Source organism: Dasypus novemcinctus, chromosome 17 (assembly GCF_030445035.2).
Source record: "Dasypus novemcinctus isolate mDasNov1 chromosome 17, mDasNov1.1.hap2, whole genome shotgun sequence".
Lineage (NCBI taxonomy): Eukaryota > Metazoa > Chordata > Mammalia > Cingulata > Dasypodidae > Dasypus > Dasypus novemcinctus.
Genome location: NC_080689.1, coordinates 10,984,957 through 11,006,787, shown reverse-complemented (window position 1 = coordinate 11,006,787; position 21,831 = coordinate 10,984,957). Strand labels below are relative to the sequence as shown.

At 49.3% G+C, this 21,831-nt stretch overlaps 1 long non-coding RNA gene across 1 annotated transcript; it reads left to right on the top strand.

Annotated features, from left to right (window-relative positions):
• Nucleotides 1–18: 18 nt before the first annotated feature.
• LOC111767298 (uncharacterized) lies at nt 19–20,296 on the top strand. The gene is made up of 3 exons (XR_002799151.2): nt 19–165; nt 1,102–1,350; nt 19,270–20,296. It is a non-coding gene; the product is annotated as an uncharacterized lncRNA (long non-coding RNA).
• Nucleotides 20,297–21,831: the final 1,535 nt, after the last annotated feature.

Here is a 21,831-nt window from a genome sequence, read left to right as displayed (position 1 = left end):
GTGAGAGGAAGAGGAAGGAAGGAGGAAGGGGTGTGAGTGCGTGGTGCGCTCCTTCCTGCCCTCTTCCCCGGGGTCCCAGGGCACCCGGGAGAGCCCAGCCCCGCCTCGGGGGCTCCGCTCACCCTGGGGGCGCCCTCCCCTGGCCCGCCGGCCGCTCGGGAGCTGGTAAGGGGCCGGCCGGGAGGAGGGTGGCGGGGGCGCGGGCCGGAGCGCCCGGGCTGTGCCTTGCCCGGCGCGGCGCCTGAGCCCCGCGCGCGTGGGGCGCCTCCCGCTGGGGCGTGGGACCGGGGCAGGCCGGGGCGCTCTCGGCACCCATGCCGCACGGCTGGCAGGACTTCCTTAAGGGGAGAAGTCACACGTTCCCTTTGGGCAGTCCTTTGCATCTTCATCGAGTAGATTCGCTTTATTTTCATTCTCAAAGCTTTTCATTGTGGAATTGAAAACATTTATAAAATAGAAGAGTAAGATGACCCCACCCGTGCTTAGCATCAGCTTCTACAACTGTTAATGTTTTTCCACTCCTCTTTCATCTGAGCAAAGCAGCTTAGGCCTTTTAAAAAACACAATCACAATATTATTTTCCCATCTGACGCAATTCAGAATAGTTTCTTAACAACCTCTGACTATGATTTATTAACAACTAGTAATTATCACTCATTGAGAGGCTGTTTTTTTGTCAGATCTGTGCTTAGCACCTTGTCTACCCTGCTTGCCTTTGATGGGGGCCCTAGTTTCGGCTAAAGCTGGGGGGGGTGGGTCTGGGGGTCAGGGCCTGCAGTAGCTGATGGAGCATGGATTTGAGAGCCCACACATCTACAAACGACCACACAGTGGGTGGCCCAGAGCCTCTGGAAAATCGGGTGGTAGCCTATCCTTCCAGAAAAAACGCACAGAGAATTTTGACTTCAATCTCAAGGGTTTCAGTCCAGTTCTCACAGGCCTTCGGAACCCCAGGCCAGGGTACAAACTACAGCGCTGGGCTGCAGGTGTGTTGCCAGGAGAGCTGAGTTCCTCTCGTTTGCCCAGAACCCTGGGGCAGAGGCCAGAGTGAAGAAGCCACAGTGGCAGGCACCTCGGATGAGACTCTGTTGTTTTTTAAAGTCTTGTGCAGGAGCCGTATGTGAACGGGTCTTCAGCTGTATCTCAGAAGAGCATCTTTCCAGAAAGAAGAGATCAGGACATCTGGACACTGAGCTTATGCCAACCCCACCGCCGCCCCCCAGCTGCAGGTGGAGGCTCGCCCAGGAGTGCCAGGTTTTGGGAGCAGTGTGAAGAGGTGGTACAGCAGAGGGTCGGACTCAGGCTGCCCGGCTTTGAATCCTGTACCTCTTGATGGCTGCGTGATGCTGGGTAAGCTACTTGACTTCTCTGTGCCTCCGTTTCCTCATCAGAAAAAATGGGGTTGCCGATAGAACCTGGCTGGTTGCCAGGAGGCAATTATTTATGTCAAATACCTGGCACAGAAAGATTGGAAAGTGCTTGGCGCATTCACGCTTCTTGGACCCTCTGAATGGGAGAACCACAGCAACTTAAACCCAGAGAGACCACCGCTCTGCCGGACTCACAGCCTGCTCGAAGCAGACAGACAGGGCCCACGCCTGCTTTCTGTTGCAGTGGAAGAAGGGCATGTGTAAGACCAAGGCTCTTCTCTCTGCAGCAGAGAGCAGGGCGAAGGAGGGGACAGGTGCTTATTGGAAGGCCAAAGCGGAATTCCTAAATGGGTGGGTTTCCTGAACTGACACGGCTCCCCAAAAACTGACCTGCGAGGTGCTGAAGGGAAGTGTTCCTTCTCTGTCCACCACCAGCAGCCAAATGGGTCTCAGTTGATAGAACAGAGCATCCACTCTCCTGCCTCCCCCAGCCTTCTCTGTGAGCCTTCCCTGGCCACCTGGGGCTGAAGGGCGTCTCTGCAGCCTGAGATCTCTGACCCTGAGCAGGTGGGTCTCACGGTGGCTGTGCCTCTTGTCCGGCAATAGTCATTAGAGCTGTCCCCTGTGGCCTCTCTTACTGGCCCACGTGGACTGTGACTGTACTGAGAGCTGGGGTGGTTGCAGACAGTCTGAGCACTCTCCTTGGCATCCTGCACATCACCCGACAGGGTATGGGTGCAAACAGTACTTTGTCTAGTGCACATGCCAGTAACAGACCATCCTCTCAAAGGGGTCCAGCCCAAGCCAGGATTCCAGGTCCTGAAGCCAGCTGGCCAATAGTCAGGTGACTCAAGCTGCCCAACTGCCAGCCCCTTCCCCAAGCCGGCTAAGACCTGAGGAAGGAGATGCATTCCCTGGACGGGGGCATTTCATCATCACTGCTGATGGTGCCCTGATTCAGAATCTTTGCCCCCTGGTCACTCTATCTTCTCATCCCTAAACGGGGCGGCATCGTGACTGTTTTAGTTTGCTAAGCTGTCAGAAATCCAACCAGAAATGGGTTGGATTTTACCATGGGGATTCTTCGGTTGCAAGCTTACGGTTCTGAGGCCAAGAAAGTCCAAATCAACTGGAGGCATCTGCTGGGCTCTCCCTTCTCTTACAGACTTTGTAGCTTCAACTCCTGGCTTCTCTCCCCTGGGCGGGCTGCGCCCAAGGAGATTTCAGCTCCTTGCTCTCGTGGCTTTCTCTCTCTGCTCCTGTGGCCTTTTCTCTGAGTTTCTCTGGGATTCTTTCTGTCTCTGCGACTTTTCTCTCTGCTGCTCTCTTCATGTCCATCCTGTTTATAAAGGACTCTCATAAGAGGATTAAGACTCACCCTAAGGGAAGCGGACGTGGCTCAACTGATAGTGGCCTCCTGACCCATGTGGTGAGCTGGTCCGTGTGCAGTGCTGCCGCGCACGAGTGCCATGCCATGCAGGAGTGCCCCCGCATAGGGGTGCCCAACGTACAAGGAATGCGCCTCCCCGCCTGATAAAAGTGCAGCCTGCCCAGGAGTGGCACCACACACACGGAGAGCTGACACAGCAAGATGACACAACAAAGAGATGCAGTTTCCCTGTGCTGCCAGATAATGCAAGCGGATGCAGAAGAACACACAGCGAATGGACACAGGGAGCAGACAACAGGGGGGAATGGGAGAGAAATAAATGAAATAAATTTAAAAAAATAAAAAAATACCCACCCTGGGTCATGCCTCACTGAAACAATCTAATCTAAAGATCCTCAACTGGAATTACCTAATAAACAGGCCCCATCTCCAGTGGGTTCACACCACAGGAATGGAGTAACTCTCAGGACATGATTTTCTGGTGTCCATTCAACATCAAACTGACACAGTGACTTTCCTTGGTGTGGTTCTGGACTTTGGTGACGTTTTTCGGAAGTGAACTAGCAGTTCTGTCCTCTCAATTCTTTCTCCTCTTTCCTGTTTCATTTCTGTTTTAGTCTGCCAAAGGGCTGCCAATTCAAAGTACGCAAAATCTGTTGGCTTTTATAAAGGGATTTATTTGGGGTAAAGACTTAAAAGTCCCAAGACCTTGAAAAGTCCAAACTGAGGCACCATCAGAGATGCTTTCTCACTGAGGTCAGCTCCTGCTGAGCCTGGCGTGTTGCCACGTGGTGAAGCAATCCACTTCCGCCCAGGCGGCGACTTCCCCTCCGGGCTTACCTTTTCCTCTTGAGTTCTGTGGGTCCAGCTTCTTGAGGCTTCATGCTTCAGCGATGCTGTCATCCCCTCTCTCCTGACAGGGAGCTTGTTTCTGTTGAGGATTAATCACATAGTCTCAAATCGCCATCCTTGCCCTTCCCCTCTTCTCCTTCCCTTGCTTGATGTTTAAACCTGTTGCTGGAGTTGCCTGTATCAACAGGGATGATGCTGGTGAATGAAATCAAGTCTAAGGCTTTTGGAGAACAAGACAAGCAAAGGCACACAGCGTCTAATTCTACTTGTAGGAGAACTGCCAAATTGTCGGTCCTCTCAGAGAATGTGGGATATTTTAGGAATACTCTGAGGAATCCTCAGACCTTCTGAGTCTTCTTTCCAAAGAGCTCTAGTAATGGATTAAGGTGAAACATACTGAAGAACATTATTAGCACCCATTTGTTCTCTGTGGACGATCTGACACTCTGTGCCAACTCTGAGAAAGAACCCCATAAACTATTAAAATGACAAAGAACTTTAGTCACGATAAAGAAACAGAGTTGGGTTTAGCTAAATGAGACCATACAAATGTGAACAGACAGCTGGCGGTGATGAATGGAGTCGATGGCTATAAAGATCAGCTTACAGAAGATTAATAGAAGGTGAAATGTATAATATCTGGGCTTCCAGCTGGTGAGGACTGCTGAACTTATTGGCATTAAAGATAAGCATAGATAAAAGACATTCAGTCCAAATGGAGAGAAAATACTTTAAAATAAACCTAATGCTAGCAACTAAATTAAGGCAGTAAATATATCTGTGGTTCCAGCCCATTTACTATTATAGAGACTGCAGATCATTATAATGAACAGCAGATTATAAACCATAAAGTACCCCATGCATCACAAGGAATTTGAGTGACTTACTCTCCCACATCAAAGGAAATCCAGCGATCCTGGCAGACAAGGAGGTTTTCATACACTAGTTGAAAATGAAGGAAACGGAGACCGTCATATGGGCAGTTTTGAAACACGAAGAGGTGGAATCTCCCCTTGAATCTGGATGGGCTTGTGCCTGCTTCGACCAGCAGAGACTGATGGAGGGTCGTTCCGTGATCTTCCGGGGCCAGATTGTAGAAGGCCATGCCGCTTCCATCTAGCTCCCTTGGAACCTTCGCTCCCTGATGCTCCACCCTGAGACAGTCCCACTCAGAACCCAGCCGCCATGCTGGGAACGGCTCAAGCCCGTTGGAGAGGCCACCGGGACGTGCTCAAGTCAACAGTCCCAGCCGTCAAGGCTTCTCAGGCTAATGAATGACTGTTTGCTGAGAACTCTGTTCTAGTTTCCTGGCTACTAAAACAGGGTTGTCTAAAACAATAGGAATTGATTGGCTCATGGTTTTTCAGGCTAGGAGAAGTCCAAAACCAAGGTGTCAGCAAGGCAGTGCTTTCTCCCTGAAGACTGTGGCATTGCTGGGGCTGGCTGCTGGAAATCTCGGACCTTGGCCTTTCTGTTACATGCCAATACACCTGGTCGCATCGACTCCTTTCTCTTGCAGCTTCTATTGACACTCAGCTTCTTGCTGCTCTCCATGACTTTCTCTCTCTGTGTGTCTGAATTTCATTCTGCTTATAAAGGACTCCTCTAATCTGGATTACAGCACAGCCTGATTCAGTTGGGCCGCACCTTAACCTAAGTAGCTTCTTCAAGGGGTACCATTTACAGTGGGTCCACACCCACAGGACCAGGGGTTGGCACCTGCACATGCCTTTTGTGGGCACATGATTCAACCCCTAGCACCCCCAGGCGGTATGGAGAAGAATCAAGTTTCTCCCATACCCCCACATTATCTGTCTGAATTTCTGACCCAAAGAATCTGTAAGCATAATAGAATGGGGGTTTTACACCACTAAGTTTGAGTAGTTGTTATGTAGCAATAAATAACAGGAATCCCATACAATAAGCACAGGCATGCCTGATGCAAGGAGACCGATATTGCCTTCAAAACACTTACAGTCCTAGGAGGATCAACGGGATAGCAACTGAATGAGAAGGTTGGGGTTGCAGCTTGCCCTGAATTGTGAGCTGCACCATTTCCTTCTAGGCCCTGGTGAAGTGACCATTTTGGTGTCTCGGGGCCCCTGTTACTAAAATAAGGATGACAGTAGCACATCCCTCGCGGAGGAGCTATGAATATTAGATGGAGCACTTCGAGGATGGGGAGCACTCACTCATGCCAGTCAGTGTCAGCATCACCACACATAGCGCAGATATCCACGTGTTGTCCTAACGTGGGGGACGTGCGCCAGTGCCTGGGTCAGATCACCATGATTCTGTTTCATGTAATGGAGCATCTTCCCTTAAATCAGAGTTTTACAAACTTTTTTGCACAGTAAGAAATACATTTCACGGCATGACCCAAAGCACATATACACCAGGGTACCTAAAACCATGGCAAAATTTTCAAGTAATAATATTTCCTCTCACTGTGTGCCAGGTACCCTGATATTTCCCATTCTGTGTGATTTTTAAAAATCCACCACAAAGAAAAAAAGAATACATTACAATGATTTTACTATCTACCAAGGAGTCAAAATCTGCCATTTGAAGAGCAGTGCTTTAAATAATTTTTATTGGTTTTCTTGACCTCAACTTTTCACCAGTTTTCCTTTGGTTCATCTAATTCTTCCCCATTTTCTGGGGTCAACTGGGCGCCTCCGGGAAGTCTGGTCTGCTGCCTCGCCATCCTAATCACCTCTTCTGGCAGAGCAGTGGGAGTGTCCTGCATGACAAGGTCAGACTTCACGCTGTTTGATGTCACTGGCTGCTATTGCAGATGCATCATTACTGTCCCCCCGGGTGCCAGGCACAGTGTTGGCACAGAGCAGGTGTGCAGACCGGGTCTCTTGGAATTGATCTTATATCAGGGACACTGTCCAGTATTTATCTGCTCATGTCCCATGTATGCTAAGCATGTCATAGGTTCTGGGATATTTCGGAAGTCGATGTTATTGTAGATGATGATGCCATATAAATGTTAGGGAGAATAGATTTGGCTAGCATCCCTTTCTCAGGTGTCTTAAGCAAACATGCACAAAACTCTAAATGCTTACCTCTGTCATACTGCCTATCTCTCTTGAAAGCTGTTTTCACTTTCTAACAACAGAACATTTCAAATCAAATTCCAGAAAGGGTCTTATAATTAAAATTTTACACGGCCTGTTGCTGCATGCCAGCTCTATTACTGCTTTGTGTTACTGCCCATTACAGATAATAACCCTAGGGTGTGTTTTGTTGCTAGAGCCATTAACAGGCCATTCCACTGGCGTAAAACAAAGTCCTACATTGTTAAGGTGACTTGATGGGCTCTTTTTTTTTCCTGTCTGGTTTTCTGCTGCAGAACCTTGTGACAGACAATTAAATAAGCAAATGGAAATTTCAGGGCAACTAGAGCTGCTGATCATGCAGGGAGCATCTACATTTGGCTCATAGTTCAAAACACTTTTTTCCCCGTTCTCTATACTAACTATACCAACTCAAAGTGGTTGTATTTCCACAGGGGCTCTCCCTCAGTAATTCCATGGCTTCAAATAAAGAGGATTATCTCTCTATTCAAGAGTAGCAGTGTGGGAAGCAGCTGTGGCTCAAGTGATAGGGCTTCCTCCTACCATGTGGGAGAACCCAGGTTTGATCCCTGGGGCCTCCTAGTAAAAAAAACAAAGAAAAAGAAAAAGAAAAGCCGCGAGCCAGTGCCTGCGTGGCGATCTGAGTGCCCTTGCGAGTGGCTGTGTAGCAAGCCGAGTGCCCGCGCGGCAAGCCGGTGCCCGTGCAAGTGAATCACGCAGCAAGATGATGATGCAACAAAAGAGAGACTAAGGTGAGAGTCAAGGTGAAGCACAGCAGAGATCAGAAACTGAGGTGGCGCAGGTGACAAGGAACCGCTCTCCACATCAGAGTTCCCCAAGTTCAAATCCCGGTGAATCCTAGAGGAGGAAAAAACAAGAAGAGATGACAAAAAGAGAAACAGACAAGATCACACAGCATATTGACACAGCAAAAATGGCAGGGCAGGGGTGGGGGGTAGGGGGAGGGAAAAAAAAGAGTAGCAGTGGGATGAAGTAGAAAGGGGGTGGGCTTTAGCATCCTACAGACTAGGGTTCGAGCAACCTGAATGAAGCAAGTTGCCTTAGCAGTCCGAGCCTCAACTCCCTCACGGGGATAAGAATACACCTCTTGGGGTGGTGGAGTTAGACCAAAGGCCACAAAACACAAAGCGGCCAGAGCTGAGCTGAGTGAGGTGTACCTTGTACGGTGGCATCTGTCTTCCTAAACAACACCGATGGGCCAGGGACTGATGTCTGAGCCAAAAGCAGGCCGTGTGAGCTGGCCAGCAGCCTGCCGTGACCTAGCCAGAAAGTCACAATGACTGACAGGCCCAATCAATTAATTTTTAAAAATTGCATAATTCCAAGAAATGATTACCGTGAAAGTCTGGGTAGTGAGTGTGGCAGAGCAAATGCTGTCCATGTCCTAGCCCCAAAACCGTGACTACATGACCTTACATGGCAAAAGGGACTCCACAGATGTGATCGAGTTAAGGAACCTTGAGATGGGGGAGCTTGTCCTGGATTACATAGGCGGGTGCAGTGTCACCCACGGGGCCTTCTACAAGGGAGGCGGGAAGCTCAGAGCCAGAGAAGCAATACGACGGCAGGAGCAGGGTCAGAGTGATGCCACAGCTGGAAGGGGGGGCGCGAGCTAAGGAACGTGGACAGCCTCTCGAAGCTGGGGAAGGAAGACAAGTGATTCCCCCAAGACCCTCCTGAAGGAATGCAACCCTGCCAACACCTTGATTTTTACCTATGAAGCCTGTTTTTGGACTTTGGATTGCCAGAACTGTACGATAATACATTTGTGCTGTTTTAACCACCGGGCTTGTGGTGATTTGTTATAGCAGCGATAAGAAACGTATACAGTGGTTTTTCTCTGAAGGAAACAAGAGGGCTTTCAGGAGGAAAAGCTTCGGGAATGTTGACTATGTTCTTGTTCTTGATTTGGGTGACGGTAGCACAGATTCAAGGGCTGGCTATATCCATAAAATTTTGAGGGGTTCAGTGGCTAGGGGTGTGCTGTTATATCCCCTCCAAAGTGAAAGACAAATTATCCCACTTTCCATCGCTTACCATGAAGAAGGAAGCGATGTGTGGTGGGCTCCTTCAGGTTTTGGAGGAGGCAGGTGCCACAACATAATCCATTCTGCTGTATCCCATATACCAAGTGACATAGGTGTCTCCTAGCTTTGAGTGAGGCCCAGAACAACAGTGGGCTTGCAGCAAGTCTAGGCTTCAGTGCAAGCAGTCAGGCACCTTTGACTCTAAGGAAGTTTCAATGGTAGGAAAAGATGATGTGCAGAGTCTGGGACAGTTTCCACTAGTAAAAATCATACCAGGGAAGCAGATGTGACTCAACTGATAGAGTGTTCACCTACCATATAGGAGGTCCAGGGTTTGATACCCAGGGCCTCCCGGCCCTTGTGGTGAGCTGGCCCACACACAGCGTGGCTGCATGCAAGGAGTGCTGTGCCACGCACGGGTTCCCCCCACATAGGAGTGTCCCACGCTCAAGGGGTGCGCCCCACAAGGAGAGCCTCCAAGCACAAAAAAAACACAGCCCGCCTAGGAGTGGCACCGCACACACAGACAGCTGATGCAGCAAGATGATGCAACAAAAAGAGACAGAGATTCCCGGTGCCACCTGACAAGAATGCAAGTGGACACAGAAGAACACACAGCAAATGGACACAGAGGGCAGACAATGGGGGTGGGGGGGAGAAAATTTAAAAAATCATATCAAAGACCCCTGAAGCTTTGGGAGCAAGGCCATATCATCTACAGTAGGGTATTACTATTCAACTTCTGGCATGTTCCTGGCCTCTGGCAGAATCATGTCTCCTGACCATGAGAAAGCAAGTGACCTGCACTTGGATTTGTCCATGATGAGCTGGGTCTTCACAGCCCCACAAAGTGTAAGATTGGGTGGTCTCTGGAGCAATCCTTTTGACGATGATAGATGGACTGAGCACGACCAGGACCAGAGCTCCAAGCAATTTGCATGAGCTGGTAGTCTAGACCCTAAGAGCATTCGCCTCTATTGAACCAGTGCTCCTAAGGACTGCCACAAACATAAGGAGGAAGGAAGAGCCAGCAGGATTGGCAGGTTAGTGGATACAAACTGAAAATTAGTAGTAACTACACTCCAGCTTCTCAAGGGTGACCTTGAAAGATAGTGGCAAGGGAAAATCCACCTATAGTTCAGAGCTTCCAGCAGTATACATGCATATTGATTTTGTGTGGCATGAGAAGTGGCACAAGGTTAGAATATAGGGAAACGGACTTGGCCCAGTGGTTAGGGCGTCCGTCTACCACATGGGAGGTCCGCGGTTCAAATCCCGGGCCTCCCTGACCCATGTGGAGCTGGCCATGTGCAGTGCTGATGCGCGCAAGGAGTGCCTTGCCACGCAGGGGTGTCCCCCGCGTAGGGGAGCCCCACGTGCAAGGAGTGCGCCCCATAAGGAGAGCCGCCCAGCGTGAAAGAAAGTGCAGCCTGCCGAGGAATGGCACCGCCCACACTTCCCGTGCCGCTGATGACAACAGAAGCGGACAAAGAAACAAGACGCAGCAAAAAGACACAGAGAACAGACAACCGGGGGAGGGGGGCGGGATTAAATAAATAAATAAACCTAAAAAAAAAAAAAAAGGTTAGAATATATACATATATAGAATCGCGGACAGTGGTGAACGTCCAGGCTGACTGATGAGGAGCTTGGAAGAAAAAAGATTGGAAGACCAGGAACAAAAATGTCTGGGTAAAGCCGTGTGAACTGCCTGATGAGAGTGCTCATGAAGAGTGAAGATATTTGTGAACCATGTTGTCATCCACAAAAGTGCATCCACCATGGAAGAGGCACTAAGCCGGGATTTCTCAACCTTGACCCTATTAGTGCTTTGGATCAGATAATTCTTTGTTGTTTTGTCTGGTGCATTGTAGGATGTTTAGCAGCGTCCCTGTTGTGACAGATGAAAATGTCTCAAGACATTACTAAACGTGCCCTGGGGGCAAAGTTACCCCAGTTGAGGACCACGGCATGAAATAACAATATAGATAAAGTGGATCCAACAGTTGATGTCAATCACTCACTATCATCAGCCACCCCAGAGCCGGCACGATGAGTGCGTGAATGAAATGGCCATGATGGCTACACACGGGCCAGCAGCCCAGACCCTTACTTGCTCCTGTCCCTGCCAAATAGCTGAACTCCTGACAGCAGAGACAGACACTAAGTCCCCAGTATGGCACATTTCCTCAGAGAGTCCATGGTGGCTAAATGGCAAGATAATGACATTGGGCCTCTTTCTTCCTGGAAGAATCAATGCTCATTTGCACAGGAAAGGCACCCATTCACACACCCTAGAGACAGGCTTGCCTTTTCAGCTCAGGCAGACTCAGTCAGCCCTTGGTGAACATCCAATGGCTTAAGTGGTGTTTGAGTCCCTGGTATGTGACAATCACAAATCACACTGCCCAGAAGCTGAAGGAACAGCTGTATTGACAGCTCTAAGACAATATTCTGGGAAGGTAAGTGCCATTCTCTGTTGACGGCCTTCATGGTGCTGTCTCCAATGGGAAGAACATCTGGGTCCAAGGACCAAGGCGTGCCAGTAGAAGTGGTTCCATCACCATCACTTCCGATGACTTACTGAGGGGCTTTGCACTTTCTGTCCTCACCACTCGTGGGCTCTGCTGATTTTAGAGATCCTGGTCTGCAAATGGGGGGCACTTTCACCAGATGACACAGCAACAGTCCAGGTCACTGATAAGCCATATCTGCGGCTTTGGACAACTTGTGTCAAGGTCCACCCAGGAGTCGTGGATCCTGACGATCAGAACTGGGGCTGCACTTACACAGCCGAGGTGGGGAAGGGGTGGGGAGCCCGGTGACCCGCTTGGAGTCTTCTCGGTACTCCTTTGCCCACCTGGGACTGTGCAAGGGCAGATCCAGACACCCTGGGCTGGGAAGGGGATGGTGGCCAGGGGAGGTGACAGCTGCGGGTGAGAAACTTCAGAGCAGTGCTGGAAGAGGTGCTGATGAGGCTGAGGCCAGCGGGGAGCCGAGGGCGGGGGGGGTGGGGGGGGGGGGGGGGGGGCGGCCTGGCGCCCCTGCCTTCCTCTCCCCTCCCTGTTCCCTCCCAAGCGCCATCCCTGACAAACGTCGCGCCCCTCATGCTCCCTCCCGGCGGCTGCCCGGGGAGCCCGCCGTTGGCTGAGCAGGGCCCAGCCAGGATTCCCATCGCCCTCGACCTGCGCAGGGTGGGGTGGGTGCGGCCTCCTTTGGGGCCCCGCCCTGCGGATGCTCCCCCGCCCGTGCTCTGCCCACGCGCCTCCTCCTCTGTGGGTGCAAAGGCACCTCCCGCTGGAGCCAGGAGCCGAGAAGCAAGTCCGGGTGATTCTGTCATCTTCATTTTTCTTGAAATTGTCTCTTTTTCACTCCACTGCCTCTGCCTCCGTTTACCTCCTCCGTTATCCTTTGCCTGGATTTTTTGCCACAGCCTCCTCAATAGCGCCCAGTTCCCTGCTTGTCCGTGTTTAATTCTTCTCTTCTGCAATTGAGTGGTCTTTGCCAAGTACTCTGCAGGTAATAATATTTTTGTGCTAGGATGTTTTTCCTCCCTCGAGGATGCTGTGGGCCTGTGGCCCTCCTTGCACCTGAATCCTTGACCTTCAGAGCTCCAGAGGGAGGCTCCGGAAAAGGGGTACCTGCTCGGGGAGCATGCTAACGGGGTATTTTAAGACGGGTCAGGAATGTATTCTTCAACACCTGGTTGGAGTGAGAAAGCAAGATTGTTTTCTATCTCCTTCTACATGTCAAAAGCATTCCTTTCGTGTATCAGGAGCCAAGTTTAGAGTTTTGCTGAGAACACAGAGGAGCAGACGCTGGGCTTAATAGATTTCCCACCCGAGAGGAGAGGAGAGCCCTTCTGGAGCTGGGTGAGGAGCTGCTGGAGAGAGAACAGGGCAAGCCTCCCGGCCCCTGCCGCCCCACTGCCGCCCCCCCCCGCGCCCCACTGCCGTCCCCCCCCCGCGCCCCACTGCCGCCCCCCCGCCGCCCCACTGCCGCCCCCCCCCGCCGCCCCACTGCCGCCCCCCCCGCCGCCCCACTGCCGTCCCCCCCCCGCCGCCCCACTGCCGCCCCGCCCCCCGCCGCCCCACTGCCGCCCCCCCCGCGCCCCACTGCCGCCCCCCCCCCGCCGCCCCACTGCCGCCCCCCCCCCGCGCCCCACTGCCGTCCCCCCCCGCGCCCCACTGCCGCCCCCCCCCCGCCGCCCCACTGCCGCCCCCCCGCCCCGCCGCCCCACTGCCGTCCCCCCCACCGCCGCGCCCCACTGCCGCCCCGCCCCCGCCGCCCCACTGCCGCCCCCCCCCCCGCGCCCCACTGCCGCCCCCCCCCCGCCCGCGCCCCACTGCCGTCCCCCCCCTGCCGCCCCACTGCCGCCCCCGCCCCTACAGCTGCCGGGGAGCAGCGCAGCGCCATCCCTGGGCACAGCCTGGTGAAAGGCTGCACCCGCCCGGCAAGGGTGGGTGCCCGGTTCCTGCTCCTGACACGTGGGGGAAGCAGCCAGCTGAGAGAAGGGGGCACTGGAAGAGCCCCAGGTCTCCAAGCAGCGCCTGGTGGGGGAGACGAGGCTCGGCTGGGACTGCGCAGCTGCTGGCCCCCAGGGAGCACCAGCGAGGCCCCTGCGTGACCACGGCGGGCAGCCCCGGCCCCGGTGGGTGAGCGGCCGGTGGGCTGCGTCCTGCCCTACCTGGTTTGACAGGGTTTAGATAAGAGCTGTGGAGGACCGCCTCCCTGATGCCCACCTTTTGGGGCTCACACCCTTGAATAATTCACTTCCCTTGAGTGTGGGTGGGACTTGCTTATAACAAGTGGAATGTGGCAAAGGAGACAGGCTGTCACTTCAAGGGTGACCCAATATTATACAAAACCCCCACCCGCCGGCAGATTCTCTCAGGGTCTCTCCAAGCAGCCGCGCTGGGAGAGGGGAGCTGAGGGCCGCCCCCAGCCTCAGCCAGCAGCCACCGGGGCCTACGGCTGCAAGGAAAAGAATTCTGTCCATAACCCTGATGGGGCTTGGAAGCACCGAGAACCCAGTCCAGCCAGCCTGGGAGACCCAGAGCAGAGCACACGGCTGAGCTGTGCCCTGGCTCCCGGCCCCAGAAACTGGGCCGTGATACATGCGAGTTGGTTTAAGCCAATCATTTGTGGGTTGGTTTGTTTTTTTACACAGCAATAGATAACAATAACCTGGTTAGTTATTAAGATCCTGTGTTGGATATATAAACTGACACTTTCTCCCCTGTGAATGAATGTGCTTGTCCATTGTCTCAATCCAACCTTCTTAAAAAAATCGGCTGACACCAGGACCGTAACAAAAAATAAGAGGAAACAGAACAACAAAATAACAATCCCCAGCACATCTTGGAAGCTTTCCTCTCTGCCGGTCCGCCTCAGACCTGGGCGCTGGCTGTCTCCAGGTCGTCTGTGCTGGCAGCCATGGTGAATTCTCTATCGTTCCTTGAGAAGATCTGCTCTCTGCCAGGATACTCTCCTGCACACAATTAATTTCTGGACATCCCGCAAACCCCAACCTAGATGTTGCTGGGACCCCCATACCTCCCTGAACTCCAAACCTATTGCACTGCCCCAGGCCTGGCTCCTCCTTCTAGAACAAAAGTGCCTCTCACCTGGTGGTGACAGGGTCTGCTGCCTTGCAGGCAAGGCTAGGACCCGTGTGCTTGGGGGAGGAAGCTAGAATGTGACTTCCCGACTTCCCAGTGGGGTGAGAGGGCAGCGAGAAACAGAAAGGCCCAGAAAAGCACACAATCGCAGCCAGCCTGTCGTGAGTCCTTTTCGGCTCTTCAGTGGCAATGCAGTCCTGTCAACTGGTCAATTTTTCACTAACAGAGAAAACTTCAGAACAAAAGGAAAGCTTTGAGCACTCTGGTATAACTCAGCAGGGATGGGGAAATACTCTCTGAAGTCGCTTTTTCCTCCCTGGCTAGATTTCTTCCCCAACCTGTGTCCATGTTTTTTTTTTTTTCCCTTTCACTCTTGTGTCATCATCATGTAATGAAAGTCTCAGTTATTTGTGATGGACTCTGAAATGGGGCCATTTTAATATGTGTTTACATCCTCCCCAGAGCAGCCTGGAACAATCCAGCTTAGCTGAACCTGATTGAGTGAACTTATCTGCTTTCTGGGCCACATGTACACCACAGAGATGGTTTTAATCTCAAGACTCTTCCTGGAATTATGTCATAACCATAAAATTTGTCATGATGTCCTGTGTCTCATTAGCCTAGGAAAACCTCTTTCTAATAAGGAAGCACATTTTGCCAAGAACCAAAATGTCAGGTGGACTCTTAAAAGGCCTGGGGACTTGCCACGGACCACCCAGACGTGTTTCCTCTCAGGTAACCCACCATTTCCCAGGAAGCGGTGAGCCTTGGGGCTTATTTAGAGGTTGGCGCCAACAGTTCTTACCGTCCCTCCACTCCTGGCGCACTAACACACCCTGCTAGTGAAGGCAGCTTCCGGCAAGCACCAACGGCCACCCCAACAAGGACAGCAAATCACCAAGGTGCGATGGGGGCGTGGCTCTGTGGAAGGAGAGGGCTTTCCCCTCCTTCCTTCCTTGACTGTGGAGAAGGACTGCTTGGCAGCTTTACATTTGTCCAGGAAGAATGCCGCCACCTTCTTCCAGTGGAGAGAAGTCAGGCTGCCATTTTTTGTGGGGAGGTGGTGGGTAGGCAGGACGTATGGGAAGGGGCAGTGGTTTTGCCAGGCCTGGAGAAGGCACCAAGAGACGCAGAACCACCTGAGCCACCCTTAACGTTCAGAGTCGCTCGTCCTACCCCAGGAAGATTCTGATCCAGGAGATCTGGGAAGGGGTTCTGAGCCTTGATTCAAATAGTCAGCTAGACTTGGGCACCCCAGCCCCAGCCCCACCTTTTCATTCAGTGATATCCTTGAGCTGACAACCTTCTCTGGCTCATGTGGAAGCTGTGGTGAGAACTGATTTCAGGAATTAATTCCCAAGGCTTGGGATGGATGGAGGGGTAGAGGACCGAGAAATAGAGGGTTTTTGGAAAGAACATGCTCGACTCAAAAAAGAAGGGAAGAGGGTGAAAGAAGAGAAGGGAGAAAGCAACCAAAAGAGAGAGGAGGCAAGGAAAGGCAGGCACAGAGAGGAAGCAGGTAAAGGGAGAGAGATGTACAGCGGGGCACCGGTGAGTGAGGGAGTACACTCCAGAGAAGTGGCTCCCCGGAAACTCAAGGCTGCTGAGGCACAGCTTACCTATGGCTTGGCTGGGCCTGGCTTGTCTCCAAGTCAGACACCAAAATGCTTAGTGCAGATTCTTGCTGACTCCCTCAGTGTACAAAGTAAAGGGTGCCCCAATACCTGAGTCTGAGTTTCAACACTGTCACCTTTATTTGTTAGGAATGACAGAATTTGTTTGCTCTCTTGCAAAGCTGGGACAGCTATGCTTAGTAAAGCTTCCTCTCTACTCACACACAGTGTTTGTGCAGGCTTAGAGTTTCTAAACACACTCCTGGAACACCACTTGGGTGATGGGTTTGTAAGCCCCACACCAGCCTCCAGCTGAGGAAGAGAGGCTGGTGCTATTGAGCGAGAACTGTGACGGCCAGCTAGAGGGAGACGCGCATGGGCGCCTGAAGAATATTCACCAGTTCATGGGAAGTGTTGGGATCTGATGAAGTTCAGAGGGGGGTGAAGGTTCGGAAGTGGCTCTTGTAGTGTGCTCAGCTCTTCCCCCAAGTCCCATGCACAGAACCCAGCCTGGGCTCTCAGGACGTCCTCCCCACTGAGCCGGTGTTTCTGAACCACAGGTGATTTTGCCCTCTAGGGCTATTTGACAGTGTCTGGAGAGATTTGGGGTTGTCACAACTTGGGGTGCTGTTGGCATCTAGTGGGTGGAGGCCAGGGATGCTGCTACATATCCTCCAATCGCAGGACAGCCCTACACAAAGCATCCAGCCCCACGTGTCCAAGGGACTGAGGCCGAGAAACTCTGCTTTATGCCAGCAGTTCCTTAGAGAGAGGCTTTGTAAACAGAATACCTTCAAATGAGGAATTTTGACTTGGGAGATTCAGAAAGGATCCAAAGAGAAAGCTGATTAATAGTGATTACAGTTTTCAAAGCTCTTCTGCATAGTCTCACTTTAGCCTTGGGTGGTAGGTGTCATTATCCAGAATCCACAGATAGAGGCCCAGTGGTGCAGAGAAGTCAGTGAGTTGCCCAAAGACATGTAGCTAGAGAAGGGGCGACAAACTAGACTGCAGATTGAACTGAGGTTTGTAATGCCGAATCCTGGGTTTCTACCCCACTGTGCAGATATACTTCCATCTCATATTTTCCAGAGTATGTAGTAAAAAATATATATATTTGTATAGAGAGAGCTAATGCTTTGCAAAGAGAAGCCAATAGTCTGGGAACCCATTAAAGAAAGGCATTGACCATCAGATTCCAAGTCCCAAGTTCTATTACCCAGCTCTAGCCCTTGTGCTCAATTAAGTAAAAACTACAAAGAAGCCCAACATAACAAAAGTCAAAACCAAACACAACAATTGAAACCCAGGATTGCCAGGAAGAGTAGACTAAAAATGGCAATTCTTTGGACTTGTGAGAAGCAATCTTCTTGGTGGCACAGCACCCTTACCAGGTGTATTAGTCAGCCAAAGGGGTGCTGATGCAAAATACCAGAAATGGGTTGGTTTTTATAAAGGGTATTTATTTGGGGTAGGAGCTTACAGATACCAGGCCATAAAATATAAGTTACTTCTCTCACCAAAGTCTATTTGGAGCAAGATGGCTGCCAACATCTGTGAGGGTTCAGGCTTCCTGGGTTCCTCCTTTCCTGGGGCTGGCTTCTCTTTCCTTTGTGAGCTAACTTCCTGGGGCTCCAGCTTAAGGCTTCAGCATCAAAGTCCAACATCAAAACCCCTTGCATCAAAAGCTCCAACTCTGTCCTCTGCCATGCCTTTTATCTGGGAGTCCCCACCCATCAAGGGGTGGGGACTCAATGCCCTAATGACATGACCCCATCAAAACCCTGATCATAACTCAATCACGCCCAGTAATAGACCAGATTACAAACATAATCCAATATCTATCTTTGGAATTCATAATCATATCACACTGCTATACCAGGTAATAGCAGCATCTGCTACACTTGCAACTCAGACCATAAGCAGTGTTTGGAGGGCACAGAGCACCCAGGATGATCGAGAAGAGCTGGCTTCCCTCCCTTCAGAGAAAATGGAAGAAGTCGTCAGGTAGGCTGTTTTGCATCTGTCCCAGGACTCAGGCTACCTTTCCCTGAGGCCAGGTGTTGGCTGAGGACGGAGGACTCGAGACCCAGGAGAGCACCTCAGACTTTTTTTTCCAGTTAGACACTTAGCCTGCAACTCTTATTTGCCTGAATTGAATCCCAGAATATTAAACAGATCCATAATCAAATGTGAGTACAAGCCCCCATCTGAAAGTCAAATATAAAAGGTTTCTGGATTTGTATCATTTCACATTATCCAGGCTTCTGCTTTCATCCACGAGAATGAATAAATAAGAGTTGTCTGAGACTAAAATAATTTTCTGGGCAAAGCAGAATAAATGTGTTAAAATGGAAAAAAAAATCTGAAGATGAAAAGGTTTTCACCCAAGATTGAGCTAGGAGAAATGGAATCTGTCTGTTATTTTCAATTTTTGCCATCCAGCCTTTTATTATCAAGGTAATGATAGAGGGTACAGAATATTACGGGGGGGGGGGGGGGGGGGGGAGAAAGAAAGTAAAAATTAACAAATGGCAATCATCAATTAGCCCAAGCTGGGCGCCGCTGGGGCCCCTGACGCCAACCTCTGAGAGCATTAGATGCTAATCAGTTCTCTTCAAGTCCTAATCAAATTCCTATTTTATGAAAATCAAATTTCTTTTGATAACTTAATTAATATTTTCAAAGGGAACTTGAGAAAGCAGGGCGCTTAAGACCCTAGGTTTGCTGGATGTTAATTCAAATTAAGGAGATTCCGCCTTTAGTTTTCTCTTTCCATTTTTACAAAAGAGTAGACATTTTAAAGCTTGAGAAAATTTCGAAGCTCTTAGAATGAGAAGATAATTTATTATAAGGCTCTTTCCCTTCTGACAACTCAGTATTTCTCATCTTGTATTATCTAAGAAATTCTATCTGTATTTAAAAAAATGGTTCTCTTGATACATGTATATACGAATTAGTTCTGTTTTTAATTATGTATACATCTCCTCTTGTCAATTTTAATAGGCACTTGGATTAGAGAAATGTAATCAATGGATCAAAATAGTATTTTAAATGGACTAATTGGATTCTTGCATCTTCTCTTTTTATTATAAAATTTAACACACTTATGGACAATGAGGTTTAGTAAATAATTCTAAAGTGAACACTAGAAATAATCAGTATTTAGATCAAGAAATAGAACATTATCAGTACCCCAAAAGCCCACTCTCTGTTCACTTGCTTACCCCCAACTCTTGATTTTGGTGATAATCATTACCTTAATTTTCTGTATACTTTCACTTCCTAGATATGATCCAAAAACAAATTCTCAGGAAGCAGATGTGCCTCAAGCAGTTGGGTACCACCTACTACATGGGAAGTCCTGGGTGAGGTTCCCATGCCTCCTGAAGAAGACAAGCAAGACAGCGAGCTGATGCGAAGGCTGGCACAGCAAGCTGAGGCAACAAGACGATGCAATGATATGATACAATGAGTAAACAATGAAAGACACAACAAGCAGGAAGCTTAAGTGATTGGGCATCTCCCTCCCACATGGGAAGTCCTGGGTTCGATTCCCAGTGCCTCCTAAAAAGAAGACAAGCAGATACATGTAGCACACAATGAACAGACACAGGGAGCAGACAGTGACACAAACAACAGGGTGGGGGGTGGGGAGGAATAAATAAAATAAATATTTTTAAAAACCCAAAAAATAAATTCCCTCTCTTTCTCTTGTTCTCTCTCTCTCTCTCTGGGTACGTGGATTTTTACTTATAATTTTACAGTCATTATTCTTTTGATGCTCAGATTGTCCCATTTTGACCAGAGGAAGATTTTCAAGGTGGCTTTTGTGTCCTTTTGATTTTCCTCTTTAGCCTTTCTAAAAAATTAGCTTCACTGAATTATTATTTACATAAAATAAAACACACCCATTATAGCTGTGGCACTTAATAAACTTTGACAAAGTCTGTTACCACCACTACAATTCAGACATAGTATGTTTCCATCACCCATTCATTTCTCTCATGTCCCTTTTAGTCATTACCGTAATTCTGGCACCACTGTCTGCTGCCACTGTTGATTAGTTTTGCCTTTCTAGAAATTCATGTAAATGGAGTCATAGCATTTGTGTTCTTTTACATCTTTTTTCATTGCTCAGCAGAATGTTTTTGAGGGTTAGCCATATTGTTATTTGTATTAGTGGTTGGATCCTTAGTATTTTTGAGTAGTTTTGCACTATCTTCCCACAATTTCTTTCTCCACTCACCTGTAAATGGACCTTTGGGCTCTTTTAAGTGTGGTGTTTTGAAAAATAAAGCTACTACGCAATTTGCTTACACCATTTTCATGGACATATTTTCATTCTGTTTGGATAAGTACATAGGGGTAGCGGGTACAGCTCAGGGGCTGAGCACCTGCTTCCCATGTATGAGATCGTGGGTTTAATCCTGGTACTTCCTGGAAAAAGGATGGATAAGTACATAGGAGCAGAACTGCTGGATCATATGGTAAGTGTTTGTTTAACTCTATAGGCTGTTTTCAGCGGTCTTTGAATGCTTCCTTGATTTCTGGCAAAGGTGACCCAAGTTTGCTTTGTATGTTCACGGCTTTCACCAATGAGCCTTGGTTCCTTAAGTTAATAACAGCATTTAGAAACCTGGGTCTGGGCGCCAGGTGCCTCTCTGCTGCTGGCAAAGTGCTGCAGTGGCAACGCAGATACCTCCAGCAGCACTGCTACTGGTGAGCTAATTTTCTGAAACGGTGATTCTTTCTTGGTACAATTCTTTACAACACAAAATTCAATCTGCTCTTTACTTGCATTCCTGGAAAACTTGGTGGATAGAAATGGTACGCTGTCAGTGTATAAATTAAAGTTAGGGTCTAGCTCTGATGACCATAACTAGGTTTTTCACGGACATGAATTTCTGGAGAGACATGGAAAGTCCTGTGGACGTGGGGCGATTCTTTCTTGTGAGGCATGTCCCATACAGCAGAACATCTGGCATCCCTGGTCTCAGCTCAGTAAAAGCCAGTGCCACCCCTCAGTCAGTTGCGTATGGTACAGCAGGAAGGACTTGAGGTTCAAATTCAAAATCTTTCATTAACATCTGCTGTGACTTGGAGGTTTCATTTCATCTCCACTGAGGGTGAGTGTTAAAGCTCACCTTGTGTTCAATGAAGGCATCCATCACACTGAAACGTAGTATGTCCTCAATATACGCTGAGGTGTTTTTTTTTTTATGGTGAGGGGTACAAAAATTCCTCGAAAACTCTAATTTTTGCTTGGCTCATTCCAGCTAAATCATATTTCCTTTAACCAAAGATTTATCTCCCCCAAGAAACCTTCCCTGGTAAATATTGAACAGATTTTGAAACTTACCTTATTCTCTAATGTCCATTAACACCAATCAGTAATGTACATATAATATTCACATATTTATTTATCCATATGAAATGATAGGCATTCAACAGAAATTTGGTGAACTAAATTGGTTTTTGTGTTTTACATATTTATGTGACTATTAGGCATATGTGCATCAGGCATGACTGAAAGTCAAATAAATTAATTTTTAAGGCAATTTATTGTGTAATATTTTATTTATTCATAAGAGTGTATTAGATACATTAATAAAACAAAACCCTGTCAACTTACCACCCAACTTCACCAGAACATTCTCAATGTAGTCAAACGTCACATCTCCCTGGACCCATTTTACAGCTAAGCACCTGAGGCTTGGCAAGATAAGTAACTCATCCCAAATCACCTGGCTAGTAAATAGCAAGGCTGGTTAAGTCCTTGACTCTGAAACTGTCTTCCTAACCACTATGTGACCCATATGACACAGGTAACTGGTAAGTAAGGGGAAGG